Here is a 20,411-nt window from a genome sequence, read left to right as displayed (position 1 = left end):
AAAGACATATGGAAAAAAAGGAGAAGGTGGAACAGTGCACTTAAACTGTGTGTATGGTAAACCATCAGGCAGCAGAAATTCAACTTGGCTTTAAAATATTGTATCCTCTAGCTGCACATAAGGTATTATTCCCACCCTCTAATGTTACCCCCAGGTACTTCTGCCTTGCAGGGACACCACTCAGTTACAGCCTTCTCATCAGAAAGCCTTTATAAGATACCTAATTGTACACTAATTAGCTAAGAGAACACACTCTTGTTATTGCACCAAATTAACACAGAGTTCCCCCACAGACAGATTCACATGAAAATCATATAAAACAGGAGATTGCCAACTGCCTGATTTTTACTGGGTCTCGGCCAGTTTTTTTTAGCATACAGGTCAATACTCATCTTTATGGCCCTTCTCTTAAATAACCAGTTTAGGAGTCTGTCCCAATAAATGTTTCCAATCTAGAAGGTAATGTGAGGTAATAACTTTCAACGTCCAGAAAGCTCTGGGGATAAGGATCTTTTGTAACATTATTAATTTTGTTCTGCTGTGAATGTTTACATGAATGGTCCATTAGAAAAATGGTCCTTCTCAGTGTCACCAGGCACATTTTATTATTCACCTTTCTATTCTACCAGATGATCCCAGAAAGCAAATGTCTAATCCCTTATGTGTTCAACCTTGGATAAGCTGTTTTTTTGAAGTGTATTGGTGCAGAGCAAAATAAGCAGAACCATGAGAACAGTGTACAGAATAACCACAACAGCGTAAATGAAAATGACTCAAGAAAAAGTTGGACTCTGAGTAATGGAAAAATTAATGAAGGTCTCAGAGAAAAGAAATAAAATACAAAAAACCTTCCTCCTAGGCCTCAGTTTCCTCATCTGTCAAATGAGGGGAGAGACCAGGTGGCTTCCAGCATCCCTTCTAGTGCCAGATCATGATCCTGCATGGCAGAGAGGTTTATAGGGTCATATGAAGAGGACTGGAAGGGGTCTTAGAAGACATCAAGTTCAATCCTCTCATTGAGGCTGAGCGAAGTTAACTAGTTTTCTCGTGGTCACACAGCTAGTAAGTGTCTGAAGTAGGATATGAAGTGAGGCTTTTCTGACTTCAAGCTTAATATTCTGTTCAATGTGCCACCTAGCTATGGAAGGATTACTCAGAGAGGACACTACACACACACACACACACACACACACACACACACACACACACAGAAATATATACATACATATGTATACGCACCTGTTATGTATATGTACACACATATACATGCATATATATACATTCGCATATATACATATATGTATATGTACATATATGTACACATACATACATACACATATATACATATAAAATCAGACAGTCTCTATATCTAATGTTTTTGCTTAATTTTTTTTATTTATCATAAATGAGGATATCTCTTAGAGAGGGGGGTAGGTGGGAAATGACTGACAAAGAGACAGACTCGAGGCAATTGGGTGGCACAATGAACAGAGTGCTGGAGATGGATTTAGGAACACTTGAGTTTGAATCCTTCCTCAGGCACTTACTAGTTCTGTGACCCTGGGCAAGTCACTTAACTTTTATCCACCTCAGTTTCCCCATCAGAAAAATGGAGATCACAATAGCAACCACCTCCTGGGATTGTTTTGAGGATAAAAATGAGATAATATTTATAAACTATCTTGCAAAATTTAAGGCTCTCTATATATGTTAGCTATTAAAAATATGCTAATTCAAGCTATGAAGAAATGGCAGGTTCCAGTATGTCAAGACCACAGTGCCCCCATTCTATTGCAGAGTAATGAATGATAGAAGGACATCCTATTACTCAGAAAGGAAGGATTAAAACCCTCCTTTCAAGTGGGTTACAAAAAAAAAGCAAAGCTGCAGCTCTCTTTGGTGATTCTCCCTTTTCTTCTCTTTTCTAATCTGATTTGAGATACACATAACGACTGTTGCCTTCATCATAACCCATTCAAATGAGCTGTGACTAATGATATGCTTCATTAGGAATATGATTTTTAAAGTAGTTTTGAAAAGATGTTATTCCTCCCACAGAGTTTGTTACAGTCAATACCAGGAAAGATGGGTGTTTAGCCACCTGGAAGAGGATCTCAAAAATAGAACGCACTGTCTGAAAAAGGATGATCCCAGGTACATCCATCAGCTCTTGGACTACTCTCCCACATCCATTCTGGCCTAGAAAAGTGAGAAGGCATCAAGATGTTTACTGGACTGAACCTCCAGGTTTGTGACTGAACAGACTCTTTTATGAGGGCTAGCAGAATTATGCCCAAAAGGGGAAGGAAAGGGAAAAGAGAATTTTTGCCAATTGTGTGTATCTCATACCAGTTTCAATTCACTTCCATTCAGTTTAACAAATTCTTAATAAACACCTATATGCAACAGAACTATAGACAAGGAGGACATGTATACATGATGAAATGATTTCTGTCCTCAAAGTATTTTTTAAAATTTTAATTATTATTATTTTATAATATTATGTGCATTTTATATCATATTATAATGTATTATATAATTACTATAATTTTAATTATTATGAACTTAGCAAATATGATTTTTTTGATACATACAAAGAACAAAAAAATGATAAAAAATGGGATTAAATAAAAAATAGAATTAAACAGTTTATGTTAAAGAATTTTTGTGTTTATTAAAATTTAACATATAACAAAGTTACCTTGCTCGCCTGTATCCTTCTCTGAAATTTCTTATGCTTTTGTATGCATTTTTCCCCCTATGTAATTTCATCAGAAAGGAGAACACTAACAACTAGGAAGTTATGGAAAGGCTAGGGGGAGGAGATGGTACTTGAGCACAACCATGATGTGATCTAGGGTTCCCTAGGGCCAGAAGTGAGGAGGGAGAACATTTTAGGCATGGAGTCTGCCTGTGTAAAGGAATGGAGAAAGGAGATTAATGTCATACAGTGGGGAATAGAAGTAAGTTATCTTGTTTGTAGTGTATAGAGTGTGGGGATTGTAAAGTAAAATCTGTCTGAAAAAATTGGGTAGAGCTAAAGCATGTAGAGTTTTAAATGAGAAACAGAAGTTTCTATTATAACCTAAAGTCAATAGGGAGCCATTGAAAGGTCTTTAGCAGGGCAGTGACACAGTCAGATCTAGCTTTATCATCTAGGGACTGTGGAGAATAGATTGGAGAACCTGGAGACAAGACAATCAATAAGTAAAGTGTTGCAGTAATTTAAGCAAGAAATGATGAAAGCTTGAACTAGACTGGTAACCATATGAGAAGAAAGACTGGGATATGAAAAATATGGAGATAGAAATGAAAAGACTTGGCAATTAATTGTATATGGGAGAGCTTGGTCACTGAACAGTTAAGTATGATTCCAAGATTGCAAACCTGATCAACTAAAATTAAAATTTTTAACAGAAATAGAAAGAGGGATAGGTTTTAATGGACATGAATTCCGTTTTGAATATATTTAATGTGAGATATCTATGGGATATGCAGTTAGAAATGTCCAACAGGAAGCTGATAGTGGAGTGCTGTAGCTCAGGTAAGGGAGTAGGTTTGGATATATAAATTTGGGAAGCATCTGCATAGACATGACAGTTGAAGGAATGGGAGCTGATGAGATCACTGTGAGAATGAGTGAAGAGAGAATAGGGGTCAGGGCATATCCCTAGGGTGTAACTATGTACAATTTAGGGAACATAGACAATGATCCTAGAAAGAAAAATGGGAAAGGGTGGTCAGATGAGGCTAAGACTATAATCTAGAAAGAACAGTGTCATAAAAACTCAGGGAGCAGAGAATGTCTAGGAGGGGGAATCTGGTGTCAAATACTTCAAAGATTTTACCTCTGAAATATCTTTCATGTCCTCCTCTCTATTCCAAATGCTACCTCCACAGAATAGTTCCTAATCACACACTTAAAAAAGTACAATGCATCTTAATCTCTCCCCTTCCTTTTCTCTTCCAAAACATCTTTGATCCTTCATATCACCACCGTACTAATCTTCCTCATGAATTGATTCACAGAATTATGGAATAATATCGGATAATATATATCCATGCATACATAATATAGATCCATTGATGTTTAGAAGCATCATTTTAAATAGACCATATTAAATACCCATAATCACCAAACTGAATGGAACAAAAGACGTTCAAATTATAGCGATACAGAGAAAAAAATCAAAATCATGTGGGAACAGGATAAGATATATTGTAATGGCAATCAGATTAGGATCTTTTGCTGTTTTTGTTTTACTAAAAGTGCCTCTGATTGAATAATGTGACTGGGGAAGATCTTTCCCACGTATTGAAGGGTCTGCCCAGCATGGGAAGCTTGTTTAGGGGAGTTGCTTGGTAGGAGGGTCCCAAGTACCTTTTGTTTTTTCTATTGAGGGGCTGGGTTAGAGGGTTATGTCCTCTGACTATAAAAAGTGTATAAATACTCTGAGGGTGAGGTTTTACTTTGGGGATTTAGTTTTTGGAAGAAGGTCTGTATGCCAGATGAGACTCTGGGAAGCCTCTAAGCAGCCTCTCTGGCTTTTTGAGAACCCAGATGTGCTTACCTCTCTGATAATTATGATCAGACATTCATCTGTTGAATTACGAACAGACATTTTGGAAGCATGTCTGCTTACTTTTAATTTCTCTGTATTGTCTTGGAAGTTTGGGGTGCTGACTCCCCTAAACTAGGTGAGTGATGTATGTGCTTGGTTAAAGCAATGATACATGTGCTTGATTAAAGTGGTTGTTAACCCCACAAAAGTTGCCTTTCTTTTTATGAATGCAGATCTAAGAACCTGTGATAGCAGGTCCCTCTGTGTATGTTGGAGTACTTGCTGTTACACATATATTCCCATTGTCCTGATTTTGGATTGGTCTTTAAGATATTTTTAATGAACCTCTTGGAGCTGAGCTGATATCTCAATATATTTATGTAATTACAAAAAAAGAGCAGCTATCCAACTGTGAAATAGTCCTGGCACATTAAATATTAAAGAATAATAATACTTGTCAGATAAAATCTCATATCTGGGGATTTCTATATGAATTCATTTGAAACATATGAGAATAAGATGAAACAATAATGATGATAGTTTTGTTCAGTTGTGTCTGACTCTTCGTGACCTCATTTGGGATTTTCTTGGCTGGTGCAAGAAGATGTCACCTCCAGGGCCAGACATCAGAAAAATTATGTTACTATAACAACCCAGCAGCAAGATCCCACCTCTGGGACAGGCTGGCAGCTAAACCCCACACCCAGAGGAGACCAACAAGGAAGCTCCACTCCCTAGTATGAACCAGAAGGAAAGCCTGCTCTCTGATAAAAACAAGCAGCTAAGCCCTAAAGCCTAGTGACAGCCATCAGTAAGATCCTAGCCCCAGCACAAAAATTTGGGACAAGGCAGGACCAGAGCCCAACTCTCACATAAAATTACCAAGTCACCAAAACCCCCCAGAAAAACAAGCAAAAAACAACAAAAAAAGAACTTGATTATAGAAAGTTACTACGATGATATGGAAGGTCAAGGTATAAACTTAGAAATAGAAAATAATGTCAAAATAGCTACATGTGGAGCCTTAAAGAAAAATGTAATTTGGTCTCAGATCCCAAAAGAATTCCTGGAAGAGCTTAAAAGGGATTTTAAAAAGCAAATGAGAGGTGTGGAAGAAAATTGGGAAAAGAAATGAGAGCAATGCAAGAGAATCATGAAAGAAGAGTCGGTAGCATAGGAAGATATATAAAAATTTACTGAAGAAAATAGCTCCCTAAAAATATAATTTTTCAAATGGAAAATGAAGTATAAAATCTCAAGGAAGAAAATAATTCCTTACAAAATAAAATCGAGTGAGTGGAAGATAATGACTATATGAGACATTAAGATGTGATTTTAAAAATAGAAGAAACTATGAAATTCCTCATTGGTAAAAACAACTGGCCTAGAAAATAGATCCAGGAGGGATAATAGAATTATTGAACCTTCTGAAAGTCATGATAAAAACAAAAGCCTGGACAGCATATTTCAAGAAATTATTAAAGAAAACTGCCCTGTTATATTAAAATCAGAGGGTACAAAAGAAATTAAAAGAATCCATTGATCACCACCTGAAAGAGATCACAAAACAAAAATTCCCAGGAACATCATAGCCAAATTCCAGAGCTTGAAGACCAAGGAGAAAATATTGCAAGCAGCCCAAAATAAACAATTTAAATATCATGGAGCTATAGTCAGGATTACACAAAATTTGACAGTTTCCATATTAAAAAAAACTAGAAGACTTGGAATATGATATACTTGAAAGCAAAGGAGTTATGATTACAACCAAGAATCACCTACCTAGAAAAATTGAACATAATCTTTTTTGGGGGAAAAAATGGAATTTAACAAAGCAGAAGACTTCCTAGCATTCCTAATTAAAAGACCAGAGCTAAATAATGATAATTTTGAAATGATCTCCAAATACAAGACTCAAGAAAAACATAAAAAGGTAAAAAGGAAACAAAAAAAGAGAAAACAAAAGAAATTAATAAGGTTAAATTGTTTGTATTTCTATACGGCAAGATGATACTTGTGACTCTTAAGAACTTTATTACCTGAAGAACAATTAGAAGGAGTATGTGTAGACAGAAGATGTGAATATAAAGTAACTTTGAAAGGATGATACCCGCCCTGAAAAAAAATAAAGGGATGAGAAATAAAATTATATTGGAAGAAAAAGGAAGAAGGAGATTGAAGGGGATGAATTATCCCACATAAAAGAGGCATGAAAGAACTATTATAATGGAAGGGAATATGAGGGCTAGGCATAGCTTAAACCTTACACTCAGAAATTGCCTCAGAAAGGGAATAACATATGCACTCAGTTGCATACAGAAATCTATCTTACCCTAAAAGGAAGTAAAAAATAATGGAGATAATAGAAGGGGAACAGGGGACTGATAAAAGGAATGGTAGATTGAGGAAGGCAGGGAAGTAAAATGCTTGTGAAGAGCGAAAGGGTAAGGGGGGGTGGTATAAACAAGAGAAAAATAGCATGAAGGGAAATGCACAATTCGTTATAACTATAAATGTGAATGCAATGAACTCGTTCATAAAATGGAAATGAATAGCAGAATGGATTAAAAACAAGAATCCTACAATATGTTTACAAGAAACACATTTGAAGCACAAAGATACACACAAGGTACAGGTAAGAGGCTGGAACAGAATCTATCATACTTCAACTGAAGCAAAGAAAGCAGGGATAGCAATCATGATCTCAGATGAAGCAAAAGCAAAAATAGATCTAATTAAAAGAGATAAGGAAGGAAAGGTACCATAGGCAATGAAGCTATATCAGTACTAAACATATATGCACCAAATGGTATGACATCTAAATTTTTGAAGGAAAAGTTGAATGAGTTGAAGGAGGAAATAGATAATAAAACTGTACTATTAGGGAATCTTGATTTTTCCCTCTCAGAACTAACCAAAAAATAAAAAAAGAAGAAAGTTAAGGAAGTAAATAAAATTCTGGAAAAGTTAAAGATGATAGATGTCTGGAGAAAACTGAATGGAAATAGAAAGGAATACAGCTTTTTTCAGCAGTACATGGCATGTACACAAAAACTGACCATGTATAAAAACCTCACAACTAAATGCAGAAAAAATAGAAATAGTAAATGCATGCTTTTCGATCATAATGCAATAAAAATTACATTCAATAATGGAAAATGGAAGGAGAGATTAAAATTAATCAGAAACTAAGTAATCTAATTTAAAAATAAATGGATCAAAGAACAAATTTTTTTTTAAAAAAATGATAATTTCATTAAAGAAAATGACAACAAGACAATATAAAATTTATGGGAGGTAGCCAAAGTGGTACTTAGAGGAAATTTTATATCTCTTATTTCAATAATATACAGAAAAAGCAGATCAATGAATTGAGTATGCAACTAAAAAAGTTAGAAAAAGAACAAATTAAAACTCCCCAATTAAACACCAAATTGGAAGTTCAGAAAACCAAACGACAAATTAACAAAATTAAAATTAAGAAAGAAATTGAAACCATAAATAAAACTAAGAGCTGGTTTTACAAAAAAAAAACCACAGTAAAATAGATAAACCTTTGATTAACTTGATAAAGAAAAAAGAAAACCAAATTACCAGCATCAAAAATGAAAAGGGTGAATTCACTAACAATGAAGAGGAAATTAAAACAATAATTAGGACTATTTTGCCAATAAATTTTGTTGATAAATTTGACTATCAGTGAAAAGGATGAATATTTACAAAAATGTAAATTGCCCAGATTAATAGAAGAGGAAATAAAGTTCTTAACCCCATTTTGTTACAAAAAGAAACTGAACAAGCTATCAATGATCTCCCTAAGGAAAAAAAAATCTCCAGGGCCTGATGAATTTACAAATGAATTCTACCAAACATTTCAACAACAATTAATTCCAATACTATGTAAACTATTTGTTAAAATAGGCAAAGAAGGAGTCCTAAATTCTTTTTATGATATAAATACAGTGCTGATGCCTAGACTGGGAAGAGCCAAAACAGAGAAAGATTATTATAGACCAATTTCCCTAATTAATATAGATTCAAAAATTTTAAATAAAATTTTAGCAAAGGAATTGCACCAAAAATATTAGCTTTAGCAATGAGAAGAAAAAAAAATCGAAGGAAATGGAATAGGCAAAGAAGAAACAAAGCCATCACTGTTTGCAGATGATATATGGTATACTTAGAGAATCCACTAAAAAATAACGTGAAATAATTAACAAATTTAGCAAAATTGCAGGATATAAAATAAATCCACATAAATCATCACTATTTCTATATATTACTAACAGAGCCCAGCAGCAAGAGAAAGAAAGAGAAATTACATTTAAAGTTACTGTAGATAATATGAAATATTTGGGAGTCTACCTGCCAAAACAAACCCAGCAACTGCATGAAGACAAAGTTAGATCTAAATAATTGAAAAAATATCAGTTGCTCATGGGGTAGACTGAGCCAATACAATAAAAATGGCAATTCTGCCTAAATGAATTTACTTATTCAGTGCCTTACCGATCAAACTACCAAAAAATATTTTATAGAGCTAGAAAAAAATAAGAAAATTCATCTGGAAGAATAAAAGGTCCAGAATATCAAAGGAATTAATGAAAAGAAAGACAAGGGAAGGTGGTCTAGCCATACCAGATCTTAATTTGTGTTATAAATCAGCAATTATGCACACTACTTGGTACTGGCTAAGAAACAGAATGGTGGATCAGTGTAATAGCTTAGGTACACAAGGCACAGTAGCCAATGACTATAGTAACCTCCTGTTTGAGAAACAAAAAGACTCCAGCTTCTGGGAGAAGAGCTCACTGTTTAACAAAACCTGCTTAGAAAACTGGAAAATAGTATGACAGAAACTAGGCATATACCAATATTTTAACCCAAATACCAAGATAAAGTAAAAATGGGGACATGGGTTAGATATAAAGGCTGATATCATAAGCAAATTGAGAGAGCCAGGAATAGTTTACCTTTCAGATTTGTGGAGAATGGAAGAATTTATGACCAAACAAGAGATAGAGAACATTATGAAATGCAAAATGGATGATTTTGATTACATTAAATTGAAAAGTTTTTGCACAAACAAAACGGATGCAACCAAGATTACAAGGGAAGCAGAAAGCTGGAAAATGATTTTTATATCCAGTGTCTCTGTTCTAAAATGTATAGAGAACTGAGTCAGATTTGCAAGAATAAAAGGTCATCTGCCCATTGATAAATGGTCAAAGAATATGAACCATCAGTTTTCAGACCAAGAAATCAAAGCTGTCTATAGTCATATGAAAAAATTGCTCTAAATCACTATAGCTTAGAGAAATGCAAATCAAATCTCTGAGGTACCATATCATACCTATCAGGACTGGCTATCATGACAAAATAGGAAAATGATAAATGTTAGAGAAAATGTGGGAAATTTGGGACAATAATGCATTGTGGGTAGAGTTGCTATATCGAAAGGGCTATGAAATTATGAATATATTTTGACCCAGTAATGCCACTTCCAAGTATATTTCCCAAAGAGATCATAAAAATGAGAAAAGGACTCTCATGTATAAAGATATTTATAGTATCTCTTTTTGTTGTGGCCGAGAATTGGAAATTGAAGGGATGCTCATCAGTTGGGGAATGTCTAAACAAGTTGTGGTACATGAATGTAATAGAATACTACTATTCCATAAGAAATGATGAGCAGGTGGACTTCAGGAAAATCTGAGAAGATTTATATGAATTGATACTGAGTGAAGAGAGTAGACCTAGAGGACACTGTATATAGTAATACAAACATTGCATGATGACTAACTTTGATAGACTTAGCTCTTCTCAGAAATGCAAAGATCTAAGACAACTCCAAAAGACTCAGGTTGGAAAATGCTGTCCACATCCAGAAAAAGGACAATGGAGTCTGAATGCAGATTGAGGCATAGTATTTGGTCACTTTTTTTGTTCATTTATTTCTTATTTCTCGTGATTTCTTTCAGTGTTTCAAATTCTTCTTCGCAACATGACTAATGTGAAAATATGTCTAATATGAATATATGGAGAACCTATATTGGATTGTATGGCATCTTAGGGACAGGGGAGGGCAGAGAACAAGAGAAAATTTAGAATTCAAAATCTTATGGAAGTAAATGTTAAAAACTAAAAATTAATTAGTTAACAAAAAAATTCAATGCAATCAAAATTATAAAATAGAAAACTGGGGAAAAATTTTGCAACAAACATCTCTGATAAAGATCTTATTTCTCAAATATATAAAGAACTGAGTCAAATTTATAAAAATACAAGTCATTTCTCAATTTATAAATAGTCAAATCATATGATCAGGCAGTTTTCATTCCAAGAAATCAAAGGTATCTATAGTCATATAAAAATGCTTTAAATCACTATTGATTAGAGAAATGCAAATTAAAACCTCTCTGAGGTACCACCTCACACCTATAAGATTGACTAATGATAGAAAAAGAAAATGATAAATGTTGGAGAAGATTGGGAAAATTGAAACACTAATAATGAGTTGTTGATGAAGTTGTGAACTGAACCAACCATTCTGGAGAACAATTTGGAACTATGCTCAAAGTGCATATAAAACCTAAATTTGATTGCTTAATGTCTCAGGGAATGGGGAGGTTAGGCAGGGAAGGAGAGAGAGAGAGATAGAATTTGTACCTCAAAGCTTTAAAAAGTGTTTAAAAATTGTTTTACCATGTAAATGGGAAAATAAAATAGATATTAAAAAGAATCAATATAAATGATAGTGAAGGCTAATGATAGTTATACATCATTGGATCTATAGAACGCAAGCTGCCTTTCCATCCCTATCCTCTCAAATTTTCTTATACCTTACACATTCTTATTTCTGAACAAGATAATCTGTCTCTCAATTTCATTTTCTTTGGATAGGTGCTATGCCTGGAACGCTTTCCTTTCTCAGTTCTGTTGCCTGGATTCTCTGGCTTCCTTCGAATTCCAGCTAAAATTCTACTTTCTATAAAAGCCTTTCCTAGTCCCTCTTAATTACAGTGCCTTCCCTCTGTTGATTACCTCCAATTTACTCTCTATGTTTCTTTTTGTATTTATTAGTTTTCATGTAGCTCTCCCATTAGACTGTGAACTCCTTGAGGGCAGGAACTGGATTATTTTTGCCTTTGTTTTCTCAACATTTAACATAGTGCTTGGCACATAATAAGTATTTAATAAATGCTTACTGACTGACTGATACTGGCTTAGTACTGAAGGGAGCCTATGAAACCACAAAGCTGCAAGAATTGAACGAAAAGGCCCTCCATGGGCAAAATCCATGCTGACCCAATCAATAATATGTTGACAAGGAATGTTGACAAAATGACAGAGTCCATAAATCCATGAAAACAATACAAGATCTGATCATTATTAGTAGAAATTACTGAAAGTCCATATTGCTTAATGCAAACTTTGTAAGGAAACATGTAGAAACAAGTCAATGTAAGTTAGAAAAATTTAACACCCTCTCAATAGGTATGAAGAATTAAACATGTAACCAGAATTAGATATAAAAGTTCTTTATACTTCATAAGCTAAGTTTCGTATGTCCATAATGCAACTACAGATACCAAAATATCCTTTAAAATTCAAAAAATAAATTTGTGTTTGAACTAGTACATTATCGTAGATAAAAAATTACTGCCTAAAATTATCAGGACACAATATTGACTCATAAAAATGTAAGAATGTTTTTAATAGGTGTTGCCATGCTGAACATTCATAACCTTCGAACTATATTGAATGAAAAGCTTTGAAGATAAAGAAAACTAGAGGAAAAATATTAAAATTATGTAAGATAAAGAAATACATATCATATTTTTATTCTGTCTCCTGCTTGAATTATCCTGAGGATGCATTCATTACATCCCAATACTTTCATTCAAATCCAAACTTCACTTGTTTTATCCACTGAAAATAGCATTGCTAAACATTATATATAAAAGAAAAGAAACTAGATAATGACTTACCCTAGGACCATTTCAATCTGAGATCCACTAAACATAAAGATCAAAAGGTCTAAATGATAATGGTGGTAATAATAATGATAATAACAAATCATTATTATTTACATGTTAACATATTCAACTATAAAAAGCAGCATTTTTACAGTAGTTCACAGAAAATTAAAGATAAAATAATAAAGGTAAGATAGTTACATTCCCAGAATTATTCACATCCGAACAAAAAAATGTTTTCTGTAACGATAGCAAAATGAGTTCACATTTAAATATTTATGATGATCCCCCCCACAAAATGCTTTGTATTGCATTCATCCATGTGTTGTATTTATTTATCCTCACAGTAGAATGGAAACTCCATGAGGGCAGAGGCAGTTTCATTTTTGTCTCTGTATCTAGAGTGTCTAACATAGTTCCTGGCACACAAGTGATATTTAATATATACATGCATACAATATAATGACAATATAATGGAAGAATTGAGGCAATGGAATTTGTTGTGGCAAGACAGAGAATTCCTATCAAATTTCTCAACTTCCTTTTATTATAAATATAATGGGCCACTTGAATATATTCAATTTAACAAATATTTATGACCAAAAGAATGTTTACACCTGCCAAGATAGAACAAATGGGATTGTTCCAGAGTAAACACAGCTATTCTTTTCAGAGACCTCAGAGGTCATGGTGGCTAACAGTTCTTCCAATAGGACTGATCCCAAATTCAGAATACTATAGGGATTAGCTATAACTAGTATAATATAATAATATTATACTATATAACCCCATTTATTTAAAGAACCACAAAGGATCCAAATGACAGCTGAAATAGTCCTACTTCAAAATCCAAGTAAATTAATTTCTTATTACTTATGAATTAAAAAGGATGAGGGCTGTGGTATATAACATCATCCTGGTGTAGGTAAATCCTGAAAACTCCCTATCATAAATATACAGTCTCAAAGTTTTGCTGGATTTGTTTCTATTTTTCAGACTCCCTTGACAGAATGCCTTGAAAGAGTTTCAGTTATCACCATATGACTAAGTGATTATATGCCTCCCTTCAAGAGGAAGATTGAACTTCAGTGATCCATGAACTTGTCATCTTCATTCCAATGATCCTGGCATAAATCCTCTCATGACAACTATCCACAGGAGTGAGGATAGTCCCAAATGGTCCGGTGTGTCTCCCGAGGACAAGAAACGTATCAGATTGATTCTCCATCGCCTTATCCTAGCTGTCAGTACCATTAGGAATTAAATGTAAAGTCTTGGTCTTAATTTTCATGACATTAAAAAGGAAGGTTTTCACCTGTTTCTGAGATGATCACCCTCCTTATTTGCTTCATAATAACCCCTAAGTCTGGTTAGGATAACAGTTGGGGCCAGTATAGGAGTTCTTCAATTTGATACCCTTTGGATTCCATCTGAACTCTGATTATTTTTCTTGAGAAATACTGAACAATCAAATATTCTTGTAATCAATGAAATTGGAAGCCTATGGCATAGAGATATGCTTCTGAGGACCTCTGAAGTCACATCCATTTCTCTTTCTATTGTACTATTCATAAGAAAGAGAAGTTGAATGCATCCTAACCTTCCTGAATTCAAATTCAGCCTCAGATACTTACCAGCTGTGTGGTCCTAGGCAAGTGATGTAACCCTGTTTGCCTCAGTCTCCTCATCTGTAAAGTGAGCTGGAGAAGGAAATGGCAAGTCCAGTATCTTTGTCAAGAAAAGCCCAAATGGAGTCATGAAGACTCATACATGACTGAAATAACTGAACATCAATGAAACACATTCTGATGGAATGGAGACTTATATGATGTGAAAATTCCTAGGCAAACTCAACCCATTATTAAAATAGGAATAGTGGAAACTAAGTAGGTAAAAACAATAACAATAAACACATTTTTACTGAAAAGCAGAATCTAACACAGTGCAATACACATTGGGCCTATGGGGTGTCCTTCCCTCTCCTCCACAGATCAAATGTGATCATCTAACTGTTTAAAGGCCTTCATCCTCATCCCCCATAAACCTGTTCCTCCTACTGACTTCATTATTTCTGTCATCCCAGTCACCATGGTTTAAAACCTTAGGATCATTTTTGACCTTTCCATTTCTTGCCCCGCCTATCTCCCCACATACATCCAACTAATGACCAAGAATAAGAATAGATTTCTAAGTTATCTTTATGTCTCCAGTCCCTTCTGCTTCCAATTTATACTTCATAGAATTGCCAATAATCTTTCTAATACACAGGACATATTAAAGAGATTCAGGAATGAATGGGTGGTGAAGGAGTAGAAGCCATTATTGTAGATTGTTCTTTCTAGAAGTTTAGGAAGACAAATGAAACATGATAAGTTGAATGGATAGCCTTCCTAAGAAGGTTATTGTTTCTGCTTATTAAAGGAGGAGAGGAAAGAGGAAAGGGGGAGCAAAAGGAGGAGGAGGAAGGAGGGAAAGTAAGGGAAGGAGGAAGAAGAGACAGAAGAGAGAGACAGGAGACAGAGAGACAGAGAGAGAGATAAACAGTGAGAGAAACAGAGAGAGAGAGAGAGAGAGAGAGAGAGAGAGAGAGAGAGAGAGAATGGGAGAGGGAGAGAGAATTCAATAAGGCTCTGAAGACCTATAGGAAATGTGATTAAGGACACAGGTGGAACCTTGTAAAGGAAGAGTGCTACCTTATTTTTCCCTTGAGAACAAAGCAAATGAAAAGATGGGAAAATATATACAGAACTTTTTGATATGTTTAGAGTGAAAGATAAAGGAACTCATGATGAAAGATATTACTCTTCTCAGTGATGTAAGAAGTGAAGACATCCATGGGAAAAGGGGGGAGTGGAAATTGAGTGAGAAGAGAAAAGAAATTCAGGAGTAGTAACTGTGGGATATTGTGATTGGGAATTGATTTGAAATGAATAAAAGGATTTTAATATCAGAGTGAAGATACATTTGATATTAGATAAATCTGAACAATCTTCTCAGCTTTAGTTTATGCCTCATAAATTTCAGCAAAGTAGAAATGCTAGCTAGTCCCCAACCTGAAACTGCTCTCTTTCTCATGCCTGTAATTCACTCTTTGTAGATATTTGATTATGTGAAAGTTCAAAGCTTAGGTGCCACTGATGGGGTACCTAAACTTTTAGTATAATACTCTAATGGAGACCTGTAGAGATCCCTAGAATGGAAGACAGGTCTCACTGGAAAAGGGAGATGCAATCATTTTCTGTGGGTGAAAGACAGCTTTCCCTGAATCCTGAGTGAGGGCAAAATGAGCAAAGCAATATGATTTGGGTGGAAGTCATAGAAGGTTGAATTTAGTCTGTGCAAGACTAAAGTCTGGAGCTCTGAACCATGGGCTACATCTAATTCATCTGGTTCTGGTAGTTGAATTCGTTGAGGGATGTTAGGTAATATCTTACAAACTACTTATCTTGGGTTGCTCTCAAAGAGGAGCATTGACATCAGGAGGGCGATGGCTTGACTCATGCATGAATTGGATTTAAGTTTCACAGAGTCGCACAAAGTCATCAATCTCATTCTCTCCTCCAGAGTCATAAAAGTCCAGTGGAAAGACAAAAGTCAAGATGAGCTCCTCCTTCTTTATTGCTTAGTCAGAAGTTCACTACTAGGCAGAAAATACAAGAAAAAAACAAAACAAAACTATGTGACCTTAAACAATCCACTTACCCTCTTTACGTCTCATTTTCCTCATCTTTGAAATGAAACCATTAAACGAAATGACCTCTATGTTGTCTTCCAGCTCCAAATTTACAATGCCAGGACCACATACCTTCTTCCACAAAGCTGTCCTTGATAATTAAAGTGATCTCTCCCTCCTCTTGTGTCTTACAGCATTGTGGGTCTAAGTTTTCTTGTCTGTGAAACAAGAGTCTTGGAGTAGGATGCTCGCTAAAGACTCTTCTAGTTCTAACCTGCTATGACTCCAAGACTTTGTCTTATCTGACCTTTGCCCCTTGTACATTTTGCTTTGTACCATACTTATTGGACATATGTCCCATCTCCTCCCCATCCACCCACAAGACTATAAGCTTTTTGAGGACAAGGACCATTATTTTTTAATTTTTAAATTTCTTATTGAGTTGGACCTATTTTTATTCAACCAGCTAACTTGTTCCTGTATACATGTTGAAGTTTGGAAAAGAAAGGTACAAAAAAGCCAGGTGGAGGTAGGTAGTTGGAAATAACACTTTCCCTAGAGGAAGAAGCTTGAAAGGTCTTAAATATTTATTCTCTTTATAGTCCTGATAGGGTATTTTTACTTTGTGGAAAGCAGTTCTTTCTGAGAACTGGGCAACTCAGAGATTCTGTCTTGGCAGGAATTTCAGCAAAGCCTAGTTACCAAGAATAATCCAATAGGACTTTAGAAAAGGTGTTTTTATACTTCTCTTCTCTCTTCATAATCTTCACTCCTACCAGCCCTTTTCCGTTTTGAAAAATAAATTTTTATTGATATCTTCAGCTTTGATGTCACCTAGATTTCCTCTTTTTTCCCATCCTCTTCCTCTCTCCCAGAATCATCTCATGCAATGGGCAGACTGCAAACTATAGTCATCTGGGTGAAACAGTGAATAGAGAGCTGAGAAGACTCCAAATCTAACTCAAATGCTTACTAGTCATGTGACCCTGGGTAAGTCACTTAATCTCTATTTGTGTCAGTTTCCTCAATCGTAAAATGTAAATAACACCTTGTACATATGTAACTAAGGTAAACGTAAATAATTGCTGTAACTCCAAATATTAATAGCATTTACCTCCTAAAGTTGTTGTGAAAATAAAATGATGTAATATTTATAAATCACTTAGCACAGTGCCTGGCACAAAGTAGGCACAATATAAACCCCAGTCTTATAAAACAATGAGTATTTTAAAAGAGAAAACAAATAAAAAAAAGAAGGAGAAATGTCCAGAAAAATTGATTAAAACATAGAAGAAGTCTGAAAATATGTTCAATAGCCCACACTCATGGCTATCTCAGTTTTGCAATGAATTGGGGGCGGGGCGTTGAGAGAAAATGTCTTTTTCATATCTCTTCTTTGGGGTCATTTGCTTATTCTTTAAATTTTTCAATATTCACTTTTGACGGTTTTGTGATGATTGCTCTTTACATATACATTTCTGTCGTCACGTATATACTATTTTTGCCTCTGCTCACTTCACTTTCCATCAGTTCCCACAATTCTTTTCATGGTTTTCTGTATTTATCATATCTGACACGTCTTACAGTCCAGTAATATTCCACTGCATTCATGTACCACAATTTGTTTAGTTGATGGTCCCAGTAGATGAACATCTATTTTATTTTCATTTCTTTGCTACCTTTAATAATGCTGGGATAAATATTTTGCTGCATGTGGGGATGTTCTTATTAACTGTCTCTTTGGGGTACATACACCTAATAGTTGAATGTATGAGTCAAAAGCTACTCAACTTTATTTCATAATTCTAAATTGAGTTTTAAATGGTTGAATTAGTTCACAACCCCACTAACAATGTACCAAAATGATTATCTCCCCACAACCCCTTCAACATTGACAATTCCCATCTTTTCTCATCTTTGTCAATATGCTGGACACGAGGTGAGGATTGTTTTGATGTACATTTTTCTTATTATTGATTTAGAGTATTATTTTATATGGTTATTAATAATTTGCAATTCTTCATTTGAAAATTGTTTGTTCATATCTTTTGACCATTTTGGGGAGCAGTGTTTGGTCATAGCTAAATCATATATCATATATATACATACATATATGCACACATATATACATACACATGTGTCTCTTAATAGTAGGTATATCTTGGATACCAAACCATTATCTTGTAATTTGATACAAAGATTTTTCCCTATGTTTGACCACTTTCTTTATTTTTTTTTGTACTAGATCCCTGAATTTTGTGCATTGTCATTTTTAAGTCATTTCAGTCAAGTCCAACCCTTTATCACCCCATTTGGGGTATTCTTGGTAAAGATAGTAGAGTGGTTTGCCATTTCCAACTTTATTTTACAGATGAGGAAATTGAGGCAAGCAATGTTAAGTGAATTGCCAAGGGTCACATACCTAGTAACTGTCTGAAGTCTGATTTGAACTTAGAAAGATGAGTCTTCCTGACTTCACGCCTGGCACTCTACTGTGCCACTTAGCTGCCCCTGAATTTTATGTATAAACACATGTAATCAAAATCATTTATTATATCTTTTGTAATTGTCTCTTACCCTTGTTCAATTAAGACTATATCTCTTACCCTTTGTTATGAAAGGAATATTATCCACTTGTCATTTTTTAATGGTACAATCTTCAACATTCAGGTCACCTGTACATTTTGAATCTATCAATGTTTTTATAGCTTCCTGGTTGCATTCTACTTTTCTCTTTCATTAAATGGAAAGAGAAATGAATGCGGCTTTAGAGGACCTAAGTGCCAGTCTTGCCTCTGATGTATACTCTCCATGTCATCTCAGACAAGTCACATATGACCCTGGGCCTCACTTTCCTTTTACATAAAATGAGTGAGTTAGACTCAGTAGCACCCAAGGGCCCTTCTAGGTCTAGGCACGCAAACCTTAGCCTTGTCCATATGACTTTTGCACAGGTGACTGTCTGACTCACTGTGGTGCCTTGGCCATGGTATAGATTATCGATCTATGGAAAGCAATATTCTGAATAAACACATTTCTAGTTTTGATGAACAGTGATTGTCATATTGTGTTTTTGAGTAAAAATGTTCCCAAAGTGATTAATATATAGATTAGTCCCATATGCTTCACAAATGTGCAATTGTGTTTTCAAGGATGAGTGAGAGTATTGGTGTAAACTGTCAAACACAATGTATCATAACATACTATGGCTAGAATTCAAAAGATTATTTTATCATACATCAGGGAAATGTGGCAGAGAAAGGAGGTTGAATACACTTCTTATAATCTTAACAAGTTTCTATCAAGCATATGCTCAAAAATTTTAGGTATGGTGCAGTATTGGGGAGAGGTTTCAGAGAAAACAATAAGATACAGTTCCTTTCCAAAGGAAGTTAATAATATAATTGAATGCAATACCCCACCCCATTCCCAACCACTCCATGAAGTAGGTTCAGCCTTCAGAGTTAGAATCATAACTTCTCTATTTCCCTGTGGGTCTTCTGGGTTTCCATTGATGAATCCAAATTGAATCCATTTGGGAACTGACCTAAACTGCCCCCTTCCCTCTAAGAACCTCTCTTTGTGAGGGAGAGATGAGGCAACTTGAGCCCCAGACCTTGTCTAGTACAGTCCTCCCTAACAGGCACGTCCTGTGTGCTTAAGTAGTAGAATGATGGCATTATGAAAATCAATCATTCAACCAATTGCTCACTTGCATATTTGGAATATGCTGCTCTTTTACAATTATGATGGAAAGCCAATAGAGAAAAAATGATTCAAAAAACCTTCCAATGGAAAAATTGCTGATGAGGGTATTACAATTTTTTTAAAAGGGCAGAATTCTATAGAATGTCACAGATGGTAGATTGCAGTTTCTTTAGTGGGATAAGTCCTTTGAGGCTTTTACTTGGTGTAACTGGGAAGAAAAAGAATAAATTATTTTATAAGAAATTGAAAATCAGGATAAAAAAGAGTAAGGTTAAGAGAGCAACTAGCAACTGTCTTAAAGGAGATAAAACTTGATCTGGGGAATTTACATTCCAGGCACTAAAATCACTTGTACATATGAGTATGGAAACATAGTTCTTCTGATACATTAGGGAACATACAAATTCATGTTCAAATACAACCTCTAAGGCTTAGCCCCTGCATGATATTAGACAAGTCACTTAAGTTCTCTTGACCTCAGTTTCCCAA

At 34.9% G+C, this 20,411-nt stretch overlaps 1 long non-coding RNA gene across 1 annotated transcript in view; it reads left to right on the top strand.

Annotated features, from left to right (window-relative positions):
- The window catches only part of LOC140498285 (uncharacterized), a 37,812-nt gene extending 23,949 nt beyond the window's left edge, over positions 1-13,863 (top strand). The window contains exons 2-3 of the long non-coding RNA XR_011965051.1: positions 2,059-2,247; positions 13,538-13,863. This is a non-coding gene — a long non-coding RNA (uncharacterized lncRNA). The remainder of the gene's footprint in view (positions 1-2,058; positions 2,248-13,537) is intronic.
- Positions 13,864-20,411: the final 6,548 nt, after the last annotated feature.

This window comes from Notamacropus eugenii, chromosome 4, assembly GCF_028372415.1.
Source record: "Notamacropus eugenii isolate mMacEug1 chromosome 4, mMacEug1.pri_v2, whole genome shotgun sequence".
In the NCBI taxonomy this organism is placed as follows: Eukaryota; Metazoa; Chordata; class Mammalia; order Diprotodontia; family Macropodidae; genus Notamacropus; species Notamacropus eugenii.
Note: the sequence above shows the minus strand (reverse complement) of the source record. Positions and strands in the feature narration are given on the sequence as shown.